Source organism: Coenobita brevimanus, chromosome 107, assembly GCF_032717465.1.
Source record: "Coenobita brevimanus isolate Jiangsu-jjx chromosome 107, ASM3271746v2, whole genome shotgun sequence".
Taxonomy (NCBI): domain Eukaryota; kingdom Metazoa; phylum Arthropoda; class Malacostraca; order Decapoda; family Coenobitidae; genus Coenobita; species Coenobita brevimanus.
This window is the reverse complement of record NC_137060.1, coordinates 25,482,285-25,499,342: the sequence shown is the minus strand read 5'-3', so window position 1 is coordinate 25,499,342 and position 17,058 is coordinate 25,482,285.

Genomic DNA, 17,058 nt, shown 5'->3' with positions numbered 1-17,058 from the left:
CCTGTCGACGGCATCATTGACGCCATCCATGAGGGCCACGTCCCTCCACAGGATGTTTTGGGATTCAAACCCACTGGACAAACAGTGGAACAAATTTTCTCGGCATTAAGAAAAACCTTTAAAAATTTGCCCGGGAGTCCGGATCTCAATACAGTTTTTAGTAAACCGTTTGCTGAGATCAGTGGTGTTAACAATTTAGCTAAACTGAAATACCAGCTTACTAATGGTGTTAGTTATATCATTGTATACGAGGTTTTGTCCCTGCTAACTGGGATAAGTTTTACGGTTATCAAAAATTACTGGTTTCATCTGGGGATGCTTTTGATTACTCTGGCCGTTGGTGTGGGCCAGGTGGCCTGGGGTCTGGCCCTGTGCGCCAAGTTTTATGCAGAGGTGTCGCTGCCGCTCGAGTATTTTGGCGCTATGGAGTCCCGGGCCTTTTGGTACGCCACGCCCGACAATTGGGTTGCGGTGTACTGCTTGTTTGGCGGCAAAATGGTGGCGGTAATGATGTGTTTGTTCGTGACCCACCACCTCACCGCCAACCCACCCTTTACACAAGCCGTCACTAGGGTCGCCAACGCCATTCTTACGATCTGAGCGACATGATTGCACATTTGATTTCTGTGTGATTCACTGAACTATTTTGCCTTTTCTTATAAGGAATTTTTGTTTTACTAAGGACCTTTTTAAAAGTTTTCATCTTGTATGACTTACGGATCTGCTTTACTTTTTGTTATAAGGATTTTGTGTTCTATTAAGGACTTTTTATTTTTACTTGATTGTCTTCTTGTATGACTTATGGAGCTGCTTTACTTTTTGTTATAAGGAATTTTTGTTTTATTAAGGACTGTTTTGACTTACTTCGTTGTCTGATTTGTCTTACACAGCATTAAGTGCACTCTGTCTCCGGCTAAATAGGCCTACTGGGGAATGTCTCGCCGGGATAAAAATGGAGACATAACGCGCCTGTGTCGCTACCTCATTGGGTGGTGTGGAAAAGCGATATCAAGTGCAAGGTATTCCTTTATGTGGTGAGGGATAATACATTCCGCTTTAAAAGGAGTGGTAACACAATGGCAGGTAACTTGTTTCTTTTTTCTTGGAGGGAACAATCTCGCGGGCTTTTGGCCTTTGGTTCCTTCTTCCTTGCATAAAAAGACAACAACTAGAATTATCATAGTTCATTTAATCAGGCGGAGATTTTAAAAATGAAGGATAAAGAAAAGAAAGGAGAAGAGGAAGCAATGAGAGAAGGAAGAAGAGAAAGGAGGAATAAATAACAGGCAAAAGAAAGGGAGAAAGGAAAAAACAAGAAAGAACGAGAAAAGATGATGATGATGATGATGATGGTGATGATGTTGGTGATGATGATTATGATGATGATGATGATGGTGATGATGATGGTTATGATGATTGTTATGATGATTGTTATGATGATGATGGTGATGATGTTGGTGATGATGTTGGTGATGATGATGATGATGATGATGATGATGATGATGGTGATGATGATGGTTATGATGATTGTTATGATGATTGTTATGATGATGATGGTGATGATTGTGGTGATGATGATTGTGATGATGATGATGAATGATGGTTGTGATGATGATGATGATGATGAATGATGATGATGATGATAATGAGTGATGGTTGTGATGATGATGATGATGATGGTGAGGAGGAGGAGGAGGAAGGAAAAGGATACGCCCCAATTATAACAACACCGTATCTTCAGAAAATATAAGTATTGTATATAGATGTAGTAAATATGCACTATCCCTGTTGTATTACTCTCCTCCTTCATGTTTCCTGGTGAGAGACTGACTAGGAGAGTGCGTGAGCAAGAGGAGGGGGAGACCGAAGATGATACACGGGATGTGGTGGGGAGGTGTGTGAGGGGATGAGTTTGAGAGTATGGCCTGATCCCCCTCCCTCCTCCTTCCGGGATTAATGTGTTTGGTTATAGACAGATAGACAGACAGATAGATAGGGGTGAAGGGTTTAAATAGCTTGCACTGATTACTGAAAGACTTGGGAGATCTTGACTATACATCTCTCTCTCTCTCTCTCTCTTTCCCTCTCTCTCTCTCTCTCTTTCCGTCTCTCTCTCTCTCTTTCCGTCTCTCTCTCTCTCTTTCCCTCTCTCTCTCTCTCTCTCTTAGTGGCAGCCCTCTCTCTAAAATGCAAATAAGTTGTCGGGTTTATTAAGTTTCCAGTGACTGTTGAAAGACTGGAAATCTTGACTACAGTACTCTCCCACCCCCCTCTCTCTCTCTCTCTCTCTCTCTCTCTCTCTCTCTCCAAAATTAGTCTCGATATACTCGCACCAAGAATATTAATTTGATTTATAAAAAGGAAGATGATGATGGACCCCTTTGGAAGTACACGAGATATCTCCACTATATCCCAGAAAAAATACGTCATTGGATTGAAGGGTTGACTTAATTAGGCTAACTCCCGGACGTCAATTAGTGTGACCTCCTGGGTGGTAATTATAACCCCGGACGTCAATTAGTGTAACCTCCCGGGCGGTAATTCTGGCCTATAAATTCGGCAGCATCGTCGTCAGGGGTCAGTTCGAGTCAAGAGGTCAAAGTCATTAGGTGTCATCCTCGCGTTGGAATAAGTCCTTAATCTTGCATCAATTTCGCAATCCTCTGTGGTATAATTCTCTTGCTCTGAGAGTGTTAATCTATTCGACTCAGTTTAAAAGTTTATTCTTGATCTCTTCGTTAATCTTGGACTCGTGTATTCTTTCTTGTGGTTTATTGGTTAACCTTTAATTTGTAAGGCAGGGTAGGTCAAAGGCCATCCGGGGTGGCAATGGACCCGGTTGTTGACCTTGAAAAGGGGGTGCGGTGCCCCAGCGCTGCGCCAAGATGTAACAACTGCAAAAAACGTATCATTCTGGCATTTTGCTGTGTGATTTACCCGTGTATGCTAATGAGCCTAATCTGTTCACTGTTTCTTCAAATCACTCTCATTCCTCACGATATTCCGGACAACCCTGTCGACGGCATCATTGACGCCATCCATGAGGGCCACGTCCCTCCACAGGATGTTTTGGGATTCAAACCCACTGGACAAACAGTGGAACAAATTTTCTCGGCATTAAGAAAAACCTTTAAAAATTTGCCCGGGAGTCCGGATCTCAATACAGTTTTTAGTAAACCGTTTGCTGAGATCAGTGGTGTTAACAATTTAGCTAAACTGAAATACCAGCTTACTAATGGTGTTAGTTATATCATTGTATACGAGGTTTTGTCCCTGCTAACTGGGATAAGTTTTACGGTTATCAAAAATTACTGGTTTCATCTGGCGATGCTTTTGATTACTCTGGCCGTTGGTGTGGGCCAGGTGGCCTGGGGTCTGGCCCTGTGCGCCAAGTTTTATGCAGAGGTGTCGCTGCCGCTCGAGTATTTTGGCGCTATGGAGTCCCGGGCCTTTTGGTACGCCACGCCTGACAATTGGGTGGCGGTGTACTGCTTGTTTGGCGGCAAAATGGTAGCGGTAATGATGTGTTTGTTCGTGACCCACCACCTCACCGCCAACCCACCCTTTACACAAGCCGTCACTAGGGTCGCCAACGCCATTCTTACGATCTGAGCGACATGATTGCACATTTGATTTCTGTGTGATTCACTGAACTATTTTGCCTTTTCTTATAAGGAATTTTTGTTTTACTAAGGACCTTTTTAAAAGTTTTCATCTTGTATGACTTACGGATCTGCTTTACTTTTTGTTATAAGGATTTTGTGTTCTATTAAGGACTTTTTATTTTTACTTGATTGTCTTCTTGTATGACTTATGGAGCTGCTTTACTTTTTGTTATAAGGAATTTTTGTTTTATTAAGGACTGTTTTGACTTACTTCGTTGTCTGATTTGTCTTACACAGCATTAAGTGCACTCTGTCTCCGGCTAAATAGGCCTACTGGGGAATGTCTCGCCGGGATAAAAATGGAGACATAACGCGCCTGTGTCGCTACCTCATTGGGTGGTGTGGAAAAGCGATATCAAGTGCAAGGTATTCCTTTATGTGGTGAGGGATAATACATTCCGCTTTAAAAGGAGTGGTAACACAATGGCAGGTAACTTGTTTCTTTTTTCTTGGAGGGAACAATCTCGCGGGCTTTTGGCCTTTGGTTCTTTCTTAGTTGAGTAAAAAGACAACAACTAGAATTATCATAGTTCATTTAATCAGGCGGAGATTTTAAAAATGAAGGATAAAGAAAAGAAAGGAGAAGAGGAAGCAATGAGAGAAGGAAGAAGAGAAAGGAGGAATAAATAACAGGCAAAAGAAAGGAAGGAAGGAAAAAACAAGAAAGAACGAGAAAAGATGATGATGATGATGATGATGATGATGATGGTGATGATGTTGGTGATGATGATTATGATGATGATGATGATGGTTATGATGATTGTTATGATGATTGTTATGATGATGATGGTGATGATGTTGGTGATGATGATTGTGATGATGATGATGAGTGATGGTTGTGATGATGAATGATGATGATGATGATAATGAGTGATGGTTGTGATGATGATGATGATGATGGTGAGGAGGAGGAGGAGGAAGGAAAAGGATACGCCCCAATTATAACAACACCGTATCTTCAGAAAATATAAGTATTGTATATAGATGTAGTAAATATGCACTATCCCTGTTGTATTACTCTCCTCCTTCATGTTTCCTGGTGAGAGACTGACAAGGAGAGTGCGTGAGGAAGAGGAAGGGAAGACCGAAGATGATACACGGGATGTGGTGGGGAGGTGTGTGAGGGGATGAGTTTGAGAGTATGGCCTGATCCCCCTCCCTCCTCCTTCCGGGATTAATGTGTTTGGTTATAGATAGATAAATAGATAGATAGATAGGGGTGAAAAGTTTAAACAGCTTGCACTGATCACTGAAAGACTTGGGAGATCTTGACTATACATCTCTCTCTCTCTCTCTCTCTCTCTCTCCCCCTCTCTCTCTCTTTTGGTGGCAGCCCTCTCTCTAAAATGCAAAAACGTTGTCGGGTTTATTAAGTTTCCACTGAATGTTGAAAGACTGGAAATCTTGACTACCATACTTTCTCTCCCTCCCCCCCCTCTCTCTCTCTCCAAAATTAGTCTCGATATACTCGCACCAAGAATATTAATTTGATTTATAAAAAGGAAGATGATGATGGACCCCTTTGGAAGTACACGAAGATATCTCCACTATATCCCAGAAAAAATACGTCATTGGATTGAAGGGTTGACTTAATTAGGCTAACTCCCGGACGTCAATTAGTGTGACCTCCTGGGTGGTAATTATAACCCCGGACGTCAATTAGTGTAACCTCCCGGGCGGTAATTCTGGCCTATAAATTCGGCAGCATCGTCGTCAGGGGTCAGTTCGAGTCAAGAGGTCAAAGTCATTAGGTGTCATCCTCGCGTTGGAATAAGTCCTTAATCTTGCATCAATTTCGCAATCCTCTGTGGTATAATTCTCTTGCTCTGAGAGTGTTAATCTATTTGACTCTGTTTAAAAGTTTATTCTCGATCTCTTCGTTAATCTTGGACTCGTGTATTCTTTCTTGTGGTTTATTGGTTAACCTTTAATTTGTAAGACAGGGTAGGTCAAAGGCCATCCGGGGTGGCAATGGACCCGGTTGTTGACCTTGAAAAGGGGGTGCGGTGCCCCAGCGCTGCGCCAAGATGTAACAACTGCAAAAAACGTATCATTCTGGCATTTTGCTGTGTGATTTACCCGTGTATGCTAATGAGCCTAATCTGTTCACTGTTTCTTCAAATCACTCTCATTCCTCACGATATTCCGAACAACCCTGTCGACGGCATCATTGACGCCATCCATGAGGGCCACGTCCCTCCACAGGATGTTTTGGGATTCAAACCCACTGGACAAACAGTGGAACAAATTTTCTCGGCATTAAGAAAAACCTTTAAAAATTTGCCCGGGAGTCCGGATCTCAATACAGTTTTTAGTAAACCGTTTGCTGAGATCAGTGGTGTTAACAATTTAGCTAAACTGAAATACCAGCTTACTAATGGTGTTAGTTATATCATTGTATACGAGGTTTTGTCCCTGCTAACTGGGATAAGTTTTACGGTTATCAAAAATTACTGGTTTCATCTGGCGATGCTTTTGATTACTCTGGCCGTTGGTGTGGGCCAGGTGGCCTGGGGTCTGGCCCTGTGCGCCAAGTTTTATGCAGAGGTGTCGCTGCCGCTCGAGTATTTTGGCGCTATGGAGTCCCGGGCCTTTTGGTACGCCACGCCCGACAATTGGGTTGCGGTGTACTGCTTGTTTGGCGGCAAAATGGTGGCGGTAATGATGTGTTTGTTCGTGACCCACCACCTCACCGCCAACCCACCCTTTACACAAGCCGTCACTAGGGTCGCCAACGCCATTCTTACGATCTGAGCGACATGATTGCACATTTGATTTCTGTGTGATTCACTGAACTATTTTGCCTTTTCTTATAAGGAATTTTTGTTTTACTAAGGACCTTTTTAAAAGTTTTCATCTTGTATGACTTACGGATCTGCTTTACTTTTTGTTATAAGGATTTTGTGTTCTATTAAGGACTTTTTATTTTTACTTGATTGTCTTCTTGTATGACTTATGGAGCTGCTTTACTTTTTGTTATAAGGAATTTTTGTTTTATTAAGGACTGTTTTGACTTACTTCGTTGTCTGATTTGTCTTACACAGCATTAAGTGCACTCTGTCTCCGGCTAAATAGGCCTACTGGGGAATGTCTCGCCGGGATAAAAATGGAGACATAACGCGCCTGTGTCGCTACCTCATTGGGTGGTGTGGAAAAGCGATATCAAGTGCAAGGTATTCCTTTATGTGGTGAGGGATAATACATTCCGCTTTAAAAGGAGTGGTAACACAATGGCAGGTAACTTGTTTCTTTTTTCTTGGAGGGAACAATCTCGCGGGCTTTTGGCCTTTGGTTCCTTCTTCCTTGCATAAAAAGACAACAACTAGAATTATCATAGTTCATTTAATCAGGCGGAGATTTTAAAAATGAAGGATAAAGAAAAGAAAGGAGAAGAGGAAGCAATGAGAGAAGGAAGAAGAGAAAGGAGGAATAAATAACAGGCAAAAGAAAGGAAGGAAGGAAAAAACAAGAAAGAACGAGAAAAGATGATGATGATGATGATGATGGTGATGATGTTGGTGATGATGATTATGATGATGATGATGATGATGATGATGATGATGGTGATGATGATGGTTATGATGATTGTTATGATGATTGTTATGATGATGATGGTGATGATGTTGGTGATGATGATTGTGATGATGATGATGATGAATGATGGTTGTGATGATGATGATGATGATGATGATGAATGATGATGATGATGATAATGAGTGATGGTTGTGATGATGATGATGATGATGGTGAGGAGGAGGAGGAGGAAGGAAAAGGATACGCCCCAATTATAACAACACCGTATCTTCAGAAAGAATAAGTATTGTATATAGGAAGGAGTGAGAGAGTGTTTTTGATTGGTGATATGAATGGTAAAGTTGGTAATGTGAAGGTGGATGGAATAGTTGGTGAGTGGGGTGTGCCTGCTGAGATAGATGAGAATGGGAGTGCGCTAGTGGACATTTGTGCTGGGAGGGGGTTGGTAATAGCCAATACCCTCTTCAGGCATAAAATGATCCACAGGTATACATGGCGAGTGATGAGAAGGGTGGGTGGTGAACTGAATGAAAGGAAGGCAATGATTGATTATGTGTGTGTGGATGAAAGGATGCGAAGATGTGTAAAGGATGCAAGAGTGTATAGAGGTTGGGGGAGTGGACTTTCTGACCACTACTTGGTGGTGGCCAGAATTAGGTTGCAAGTAAGATGGAGGAATAGAAGAAGGGAAAGACGAGAGGAAGGAGTAGTTGCAAGAGAGTGGAAAGATTACAAGAGGATGAGAAAAAGGCAGAGTATAAGAGAGAAGTGGAGGAACGATTGGGCAAATATGAATTAGAGCAGATGGGAGACGTGGAAGGTGTGTGTAAGATATTTACAGAAGAAATATGTGCAGCATGTGATGTGGTGTGTGGAAGGAAGAGAAGACGGAGGGGTGCAAGGAACAGCGTGGTGGACTGAAGAGGTGAAACAGGCTGTGGCACAAAGAAGAAAGCATACAATGAATGGATGAGAGAAATAGGGGCGTGGAAGAAGTTGAGAGAGGCGGAAGAGAGAGTTATATGTGGAAAGGAAGAGAGAGGTGAAAAGATTAGTAAGAGAGAGTAAGAAGAGAGTGGATGAGGAATTTGGAAGGAATTTGAGTGTAAAGTGGAGGGACTGTAAGAAAATGTTCTGGAGAGAAGTGAAAAGAGTAAGACAGGGTGGAAGTGAAGTTAGCAGGGGAGTGAAGATAAAAATGGTAGATTACTAGTGGAGAAGGGAGAAAAAGTGAGCAGATGGAGAGAACACTTTAAGGAATTGTTGAACGTGGAGGATGGAAGTAATGCAGTATAAGTGGCTGGGGAATGGCTGGGAGAAGGAGGGAGGTGAGAAGACAGGAAGAAATCAGTAGGATGGAGAAGTTGTGGAAGCAATGAAGAAAGTTAAATCAGGGGAAAGCCCCAGGAATTGATGGAGTGTGTGGTGAAATGCTGAAGCATGGGGGAGAGATAGTAGTAGAATGGATGTGGAAGATGTGCAGATTGGCCTGGGAGGAAGGTAGAGTCCCGGAGGATTGGAAGTCAGGTATAATTATTCCCTTGTACAAAGGAAAAGGGGAAAAAGAAGTGTGTGGTAATCATAGGGGCATTTGTCTTCTTAGTATAATAGGAAAAGTGTATGGTAGGTTACTTATAGACAGAGTTAGAGAAAGAACAGAGAAATTAGTTGGAGAAGAACAGGGAGGCTTTAGGAAGGGAAGAGGTTGTGTAGATCAGATATTCATTCTTAGATCTTTAGTGGAAAAGTTTCTAGAGAAGGGAAAGAAGTTAACCATCATGGATTTGGAGAAAGCATATGACAGGGTGGATAGACAAGGATTGTGGAAAGTGTTAAGAATATATGGAGTAGATGGGAAGTTGTTGAATGCTGTGAAGAGTATGTACGATGGTGCAGAAGGCTGCAGTGCGTGTGGATGGTGAACTAAGTGAATTTTTCTCTGTGAAAGTTGGTTTGAAACAGGGATGTGTCATGTCTCCATGGTTGTTCAATCTGTACATGGATGGGGTAATCAAGAGGGCACAGGTAGGGTAGTGGATGTTGGAGTGGCCCTGGTGAGAGAGAGGATAGTGTTTGGAAACTCCCTGTACTGTTGATTTGTTTGCAGATGATACTGTGTTGTTGAGTGAAGACGAAGGGGAGCTGCAAGGCTTGGTGGATGAGTTTGAGAGAGTGTGTAGAAAACGGAACCTAAAGGTGAATGTAGGGAAGAGTAAAGTGATGGTCTTTGAGAGAGGTGAAGTCAGTGAATGTACAGCGAGGTTGGATGGTGAGGAATTGGAAAATGTGAGTACGTTTAAGTATTTGGGTAGTGTGATGAGTAAGGATGGAGGTTTGGAGGATGAAGTGCTTGAAAGAGGGTACAGCAGGGAAGAAAGGTTGCTGGTTCCTTAAAAGCAGTGATAAGAAACAGAAGTGAGCATGGAAGTAAAAAAGTTACTACATGACAGTATTGTGATACCAACTCTAACGTACGGAAGTGAAGCTTGGACATTGTTGGAAGGACACAAGTCAAGAGTGAGAGCAGTGGAAATGAGTTATTTAAGAGGAGCCTGTGGAGTCACGTGGAGAGACAGGCTGACGAATGAGGATATAAAAGAGCGTTGTGGTGTGGATGTGGATGTGATAGGAAGCGTTGTGAGGAACACACTGAGGTGGTTTGGCCATGTGGAGAGGATGGAGGGTGAAAGATTGACGAAGAGAGTGTATGTGAGTGAGGTGGAGGGTGGAAGAGGGAGGGGGAGACCGAGGATGAGATGGAGGGATGGGGTGGAGAGGTATATGAGAGAGGGGGGTGTGAGTTGGGAGCAGGGCAGTGAAATGGCGGGGGACAGGGCGACTTGGAGGCGATTTGTTTGTGGCCACCCCAAACGGGATTGAGGCGTCTGGCAATAGATAGATAGATATATAGATGTAGTAAATATGCACTATCCCTGTTGTATTACTCTCCTCCTTCATGTTTCCTGGTGAGAGACTGACTAGGAGAGTGCGTGAGGAAGAGGAGGGGAAGACCGAAGATGATACACAGGATGTGGTGGGGAGGTGTGTGAGGGGATGAGTTTGAGTGTAGTCTGATGCCCTCCCTCCTCCTTCCGGGATTAATGTGTTTGGTTATAGATAGATAAATAGATAGATAGACAGATAGATAGATAGGGGTGAAAAGTTTAAACAGCTTGCACTGATCACTGAAAGACTTGGGAGATCTTGACTATACATCTCTCTCTCCCTCTCTCTCTTTTGGTGGCAGCCCTCTCTCTAAAATGCAAATAAGTTGTCGGGTTTATTAAGTTTCCACTGAATGTTGAAAGACTGGAAATCTTGACTACCATACTTTCTCTCCCCCCTCTCTCTCTCTCTCTCTCTCCAAAATTAGTCTCGATATACTCGCACCAAGAATATTAATTTGATTTATAAAAAGGAAGATGATGATGGACCCCTTTGGAAGTACACGAGATATCTCCACTATATCCCAGAAAAAATACGTCATTGGATTGAAGGGTTGACTTAATTAGGCTAACTCCCGGACGTCAATTAGTGTGACCTCCTGGGTGGTAATTATAACCCCGGACGTCAATTAGTGTAACCTCCCGGGCGGTAATTCTGGCCTATTAATTCGGCAGCATCGTCGTCAGGGGTCAGTTCGAGTCAAGAGGTCAAAGTCATTAGGTGTCATCCTCGCGTTGGAATAAGTCCTTAATCTTGCATCAATTTCGCAATCCTCTGTGGTATAATTCTCTTGCTCTGAGAGTGTTAATCTATTCGACTCAGTTTAAAAGTTTATTCTTGATCTCTTCGTTAATCTTGGACTCGTGTATTCTTTCTTGTGGTTTATTGGTTAACCTTTAATTTGTAAGACAGGGTAGGTCAAAGGCCATCCGGGGTGGCAATGGACCCGGTTGTTGACCTTGAAAAGGGGGTGCGGTGCCCCAGCGCTGCGCCAAGATGTAACAACTGCAAAAAACGTATCATTCTGGCATTTTGCTGTGTGATTTACCCGTGTATGCTAATGAGCCTAATCTGTTCACTGTTTCTTCAAATCACTCTCATTCCTCACGATATTCCGAACAACCCTGTCGACGGCATCATTGACGCCATCCATGAGGGCCACGTCCCTCCACAGGATGTTTTGGGATTCAAACCCACTGGACAAACAGTGGAACAAATTTTCTCGGCATTAAGAAAAACCTTTAAAAATTTGCCCGGGAGTCCGGATCTCAATACAGTTTTTAGTAAACCGTTTGCTGATATCAGTGGTGTTAACAATTTAGCTAAACTGAAATACCAGCTTACTAATGGTGTTAGTTATATCATTGTATACGAGGTTTTGTCCCTGCTAACTGGGATAAGTTTTACGGTTATCAAAAATTACTGGTTTCATCTGGCGATGCTTTTGATTACTCTGGCCGTTGGTGTGGGCCAGGTGGCCTGGGGTCTGGCCCTGTGCGCCAAGTTTTATGCAGAGGTGTCGCTGCCGCTCGAGTATTTTGGTGCTATGGAGTCCCGGGCCTTTTGGTACGCCACGCCTGACAATTGGGTGGCGGTGTACTGCTTGTTTGGCGGCAAAATGGTGGCGGTAATGATGTGTTTGTTCCTGACCCACCACCTCACCGCCAACCCACCCTTTACACAAGCCGTCACTAGGGTCGCCAACGCCATTCTTACGATCTGAGCGACATGATTGCACATTTGATTTCTGTGTGATTCACTGAACTATTTTGCCTTTTCTTATAAGGAATTTTTGTTTTACTGAGGACCTTTTTAAAAGTTTTCATCTTGTATGACTTACGGATCTGCTTTACTTTTTGTTATAAGGATTTTGTGTTCTATTAAGGACTTTTTATTTTTATTTTTACTTGATTGTCTTCTTGTATGACTTATGGAGCTGCTTTACTTTTTGTTATAAGGAATTTTTATTTTATTAAGGACTGTTTTGACTTACTTCGTTGTCTGATTTGTCTTACACAGCATTAAGTGCACTCTGTCTCCGGCTAAATAGGCCTACTGGGGAATGTCTCGCCGGGATAAAAATGGAGACATAACGCGCCTGTGTCGCTACCTCATTGGGTGGTGTGGAAAAGCGATATCAAGTGCAAGGTATTCCTTTATGTGGTGAGGGATAATACATTCCGCTATGTGAAATGCGCGCTCCCGCTGCCAGACCCCTCACCCCACTGGGGAGCCGCAGCCCCACCCCCACCCCAGGAGGACACCACAGTGGGCCAGGCAAGTGCGACGCCGGCTCAGCGCAAGACGGGCTCAGGTGCGCCCCGACCTTGTGTCCCTCTTCCCCTCAACCTGCCCAACCATGATGTCGCAGGGATGCGAGACTACTTCTCGGCCGGACCAGCCCTCGTCAGGATCTGGGTGGGACTGCTCCAGATACAGTCCCAGGCAGCACCACGGTAACAGCCACTGTACGCCCTTCTGCTGTTTCCCCCTGCAGCCCCACGGTAACGGCCGATGTATGTACCAGGGATGGGATTGCCACTGTACGCCCCTCTGCTGCAGCCACATCTGGAGCCTGTACACCCCCCCCCATCCCCAGTAAGCCCATAAGAGTCTTAAACAGCCACTGTAACAGCCACTGTACGTACCGGGGAAGGGACGGCCACTGTACGCCCTTCTGCTGTTTCCCCCTGCAACCCCGCAGTAACGGCCACTGTACGTACCAGGGATGGGATGGCCACTGTACGCCCCTCTGCTGCAGCCACATCTGGAGCCTGTACACCACCCCCCCATCCCCAGTAAGCCCATAGGAGTCTTAAACAAGGGTTCCTCTGGAGATGTCTTAGGGTGCTCCTAGGAAGGCCCCTGTAATTGTCCTGGTGGATTTAGGCGGGGCTGCAAACTTCTCATTCAGTTCTATCTCTCATCAGTTGCTGTGAGCGATGGGATCCTAAGCCAGTTCCAGGGTGGGCCATGCAAATAGTCTGGCAATATTGATTCATTTATAAAGGCTCCAATATGCTTGCATACATCTGTCTTGGTCATCTAAGAGGTTCTCCATGCTGCTAGATTTCTTGCAACCTCCCTATTCAGTCTTTCTCCTGAGGTCACAACAAACTCGTCCCAGGTCCTTTTTGGTCTGCCTCTCCCACGTTCACATTTCTCACCTCCACACCCAATTTTTATATGTGTCCGACTTTGGGCAAACACTTCAGGGCCCATTTCTTGGGGGTAGTTGCCTATCCCAAGGTCCAGTAGTCCTCCTACACCTCTACATCACCACGTCGGAGCTTACACCCACCATCCGTATTGAATACATGCTAGGACTGTCTCACACAGGACTGGTGTACTGGTATTAGTGGGGGTACTTTTACGACATGTCGGTGGCTCTTCTGGTAGATCAGGATAGTCTGCTTTTCGTTCGTTCATTCGTTTTTGAAGGTTCCAACATGCTTGCATGCGTTGGCCTTGGTCACCTAATGGCAGCTCTCCATGCTGCATGATCTATGGCAGCCTCCCTGTTCAGTCCCTTAACCCTGAGGCCACACTTAATGACCTCGTCCCATGTCTTTCTCAGTCTACCCCTCGCAACCCCACCCCCAATATTAACACTCCTCACCTTTTGCACCCAATTATCATCCCCCATTCTCTCAACATGCCCAAACCATCTCAATCTACCTCTCCTTATCACAACACTAATACACTTTAGTCCCATCCTATCTCTCAACTCTTCCATCGTAAACCCAGCCTCCCCAGGCCTTGCATGCAGGGATGTACTGCACATCCACCTAATCACAGCCATTTCTGTACATTTGAGCCAGTGAATATCCTCTTCCTTTACTGCCCAGGTCTCACTACCATACAGCATCACACTCCTAACACATGCTGTATACAAAGACCCCTTAGCATGATGGGAGAGTCCTCTCAATGTCAGGTGAGGCAACAGCTCCCTGAACTTCTTCCAATCACTTCTCACCCTAGCCATAAAGCTAGCTCCAGCCCGACCTCCAGCACATAACATGTCTCCCAAATAACAAAATTCCACACACTCAAGAGACTCACCAGCAAGTTAAATCCTTTCATGCCTGACAATTTCCACCTGCTCTCCCCGACACGCAGCACATTAAGTGTGGTATGGCACACCTAATGTCGGACTTGGCACATATCTCTGACGGGTAAAAATAATCTTGTTTTTAATGCATCAAAAACTCAGTTTTTACACCTATCAACCCAACACAATCTTCCACAGGAGTACCCACTAATATTTAATAATTTCCAGCTCAAGCCTGCATCATCCTTGAACTTGCTTGGGTTTCATTCACTCGGGACTTATCTTGGAAAGATCATATTGCATCACTTGTAAAATCTGCTTCCAAGAGATTAGGTGTGCTAAGCTGACTCCGTACCTTCTTTACCCCTTCACAGTTGTTGACTTTATACATGGGTTTTATTCGTCCCTGTTTAGAGTACAACTCTCATGTGTGGGGAGGCTCCCCACATACAGCTCTTCTCAACAGGGTGGAATCAAAGGCTTTTCGTCTCAACTCTCCTCCTCTTACTGGCTCCCTTCAACCTCTGTCTCTTCGCCGCACTGTTGCATCTTTATCCCTTTTCTTTCGCTGCTTCAATGGTTGCTGCTCCTCTGAACTATCTGCTTGCATCCCTCCACCTATGAAACGGGTGCATAGCACCCATCTAGCAACAAACTCTCATCCATTTCTGTCCAACCATCTAATGCAAGAGTTAACCATTACTCCCAGTCCTTCATTTATGCAACAGGTCAACTCTGGAACTGTCTCCCTCTGTTTGTATTTCCTATTTCCTATGATCTCCAGTCTTGCAAACGCAGTGTGTCCAGGCATCTCGAAATGGACGAATCTTGAATTTGGATCTCTCGTATTGTTTTTGTTTTTTCTTGGAAGGAACAATTTGCGGTCTCCTGGCCTTTGGTTCCTTCTTTCTTGCATTTAAAAAGGAGTAAAAAATAAAATAAAATAATCAGCATTATCCCTCAGTTTACCTCTGATACCATTACATCTCTTGTGCACCCATTTATCACAAACACTGCTCAAGACGGAATTACTTCCCATGCCCTTGTGGCAAACTGCACATGGCCACTCTTCCTCGTCTTTGATAGTACCGCCACCAACCCTAGATATCGTCACTTTTGTTTTATCTGCATTTACCTTTAAGCCCTTGTGCCCCATTAATGAAATTTAAATCCTTAAAACTGTTCCCTACCCCTGCTAGGACTCGAACTTGGGTCCATTAGGACTGCAGGCTGCCTCTCTACCGATTCAGCCACCGCCTCCATCCTCTCATACCCAAACCATCTCAATCCACCCCTCCTTATCACAACACAAGTCCTGTCCTTCCTCTCAAAAACTAGATATCCTGACTCGATGTGTTAATGGTACAGTACATAACTAGTATTTTACTCAGGCTTTTATGACTGAAAGCAGTGATGAGAAATAGGGAGGTGAGTATGGAAGTTAAGAAGTCACTGCATGATGGTATTGTGATCCCTACCCTGACGTATGGAAGCGAGGCGTGGACCTTGCAAGAAGGGAACAAGTCAAGAGTGAGAGCAGTGGAAATGAGTTACTTGAGAGGAGCATGTGGAGTGACATGGAGGGACAGGTTGACGAATGAAGAAGTGAAGGAACGTTGTGGGGTAGATGTGGATGTGGTTGAAAAGATTAGGAGAAATACACTGAGGTGGTTTGGACATGTGGAGAGGATGGAGAATGAAAGACTGACTAAGAGGGTGTATGTAGGTGAGGTGGAGGGAGGGAGAGGGAGGGGTAGACCGAGGATGAGGTGGAGGGATGGAGTTGAGAGGTATATGAGGGAGGGGGGGTGAGTTGGGGGGAGGGTAGTCAAATGGTGGGTGACAGAGTGACCTGGAGGCGTTTTGTCTGCGGCCACCCTTTGCGGGATTAGGGCGTCGGGCTATAGATAGATAGATAGATTTTATGACTCATACTATGGTGAATAATCTTTCTTAGCTGGAAAAGAAACCAGTTATGGTGGACTAACTATAGTAAATCTTGCTGCAGCTGCAGATGTGAGAGGACCATCAAGGATTCCACAATGAGAAGAGGAAACCAGGCTGTCTGTTCATGGCAAAGGAATGGATATAAGCTAATGCTACAGGTAATTTACATGACATCTGATTCTAACTTGATTTGAGGGTTGGCTTAATAAAAGAATGAAGAAAACTTTATATCCTCTCCATGTAGTGCTTTTTTTTTTTTTTTTTTTTTTTTTTTTTTTAAACAATACTTAGTGACAAGCCAAATGGTTTCCTGTAGCCTAGGAAACACTGTGTAGTAACCATATAAACAGACTGCACATTTGTTAGTTTAGTGAGCCTTTTCCATTTAACAGTACTGTTGCTAAGTAACCCTGGTCTGTCTGGCTAAGCAGACTCAACTGCAGGCAAGCAGTTGTAGATCATGATTAACTTTTATGAACATATCGGAGCTGATGGTGGGGGATAATATAGGAAGCCAATTGCTGACGAATTAGGGTGATAATAAGTGAGGATAATACTGACACCAATGATACTGATGAACTGTTAACTCAAAAGTTAGAGTGTGATAAACTAATGAACTTCAGTGACCTATACTGATTTCACAGAACCATACACCCTGGAGATTTTTAGGAATATGCAATTACTGAAGTAGTCTTGATAGTGTGAAACAAATCAGTAATACAGCATTCTTGCAGATACACAAGTGAAAGCGTGGAAGAGGACTGCATGCTGACTCAAGGACACATCTGACTGGCAGCTGACAAGAGACTGGGGGTTATAAGAGCTGACACAAATACAGATATTAAACACTAGCATTCTAACTGCTTACTTAGTCATACTAATGGCTAGTGATATAAATGACCTGTACTGAAATCT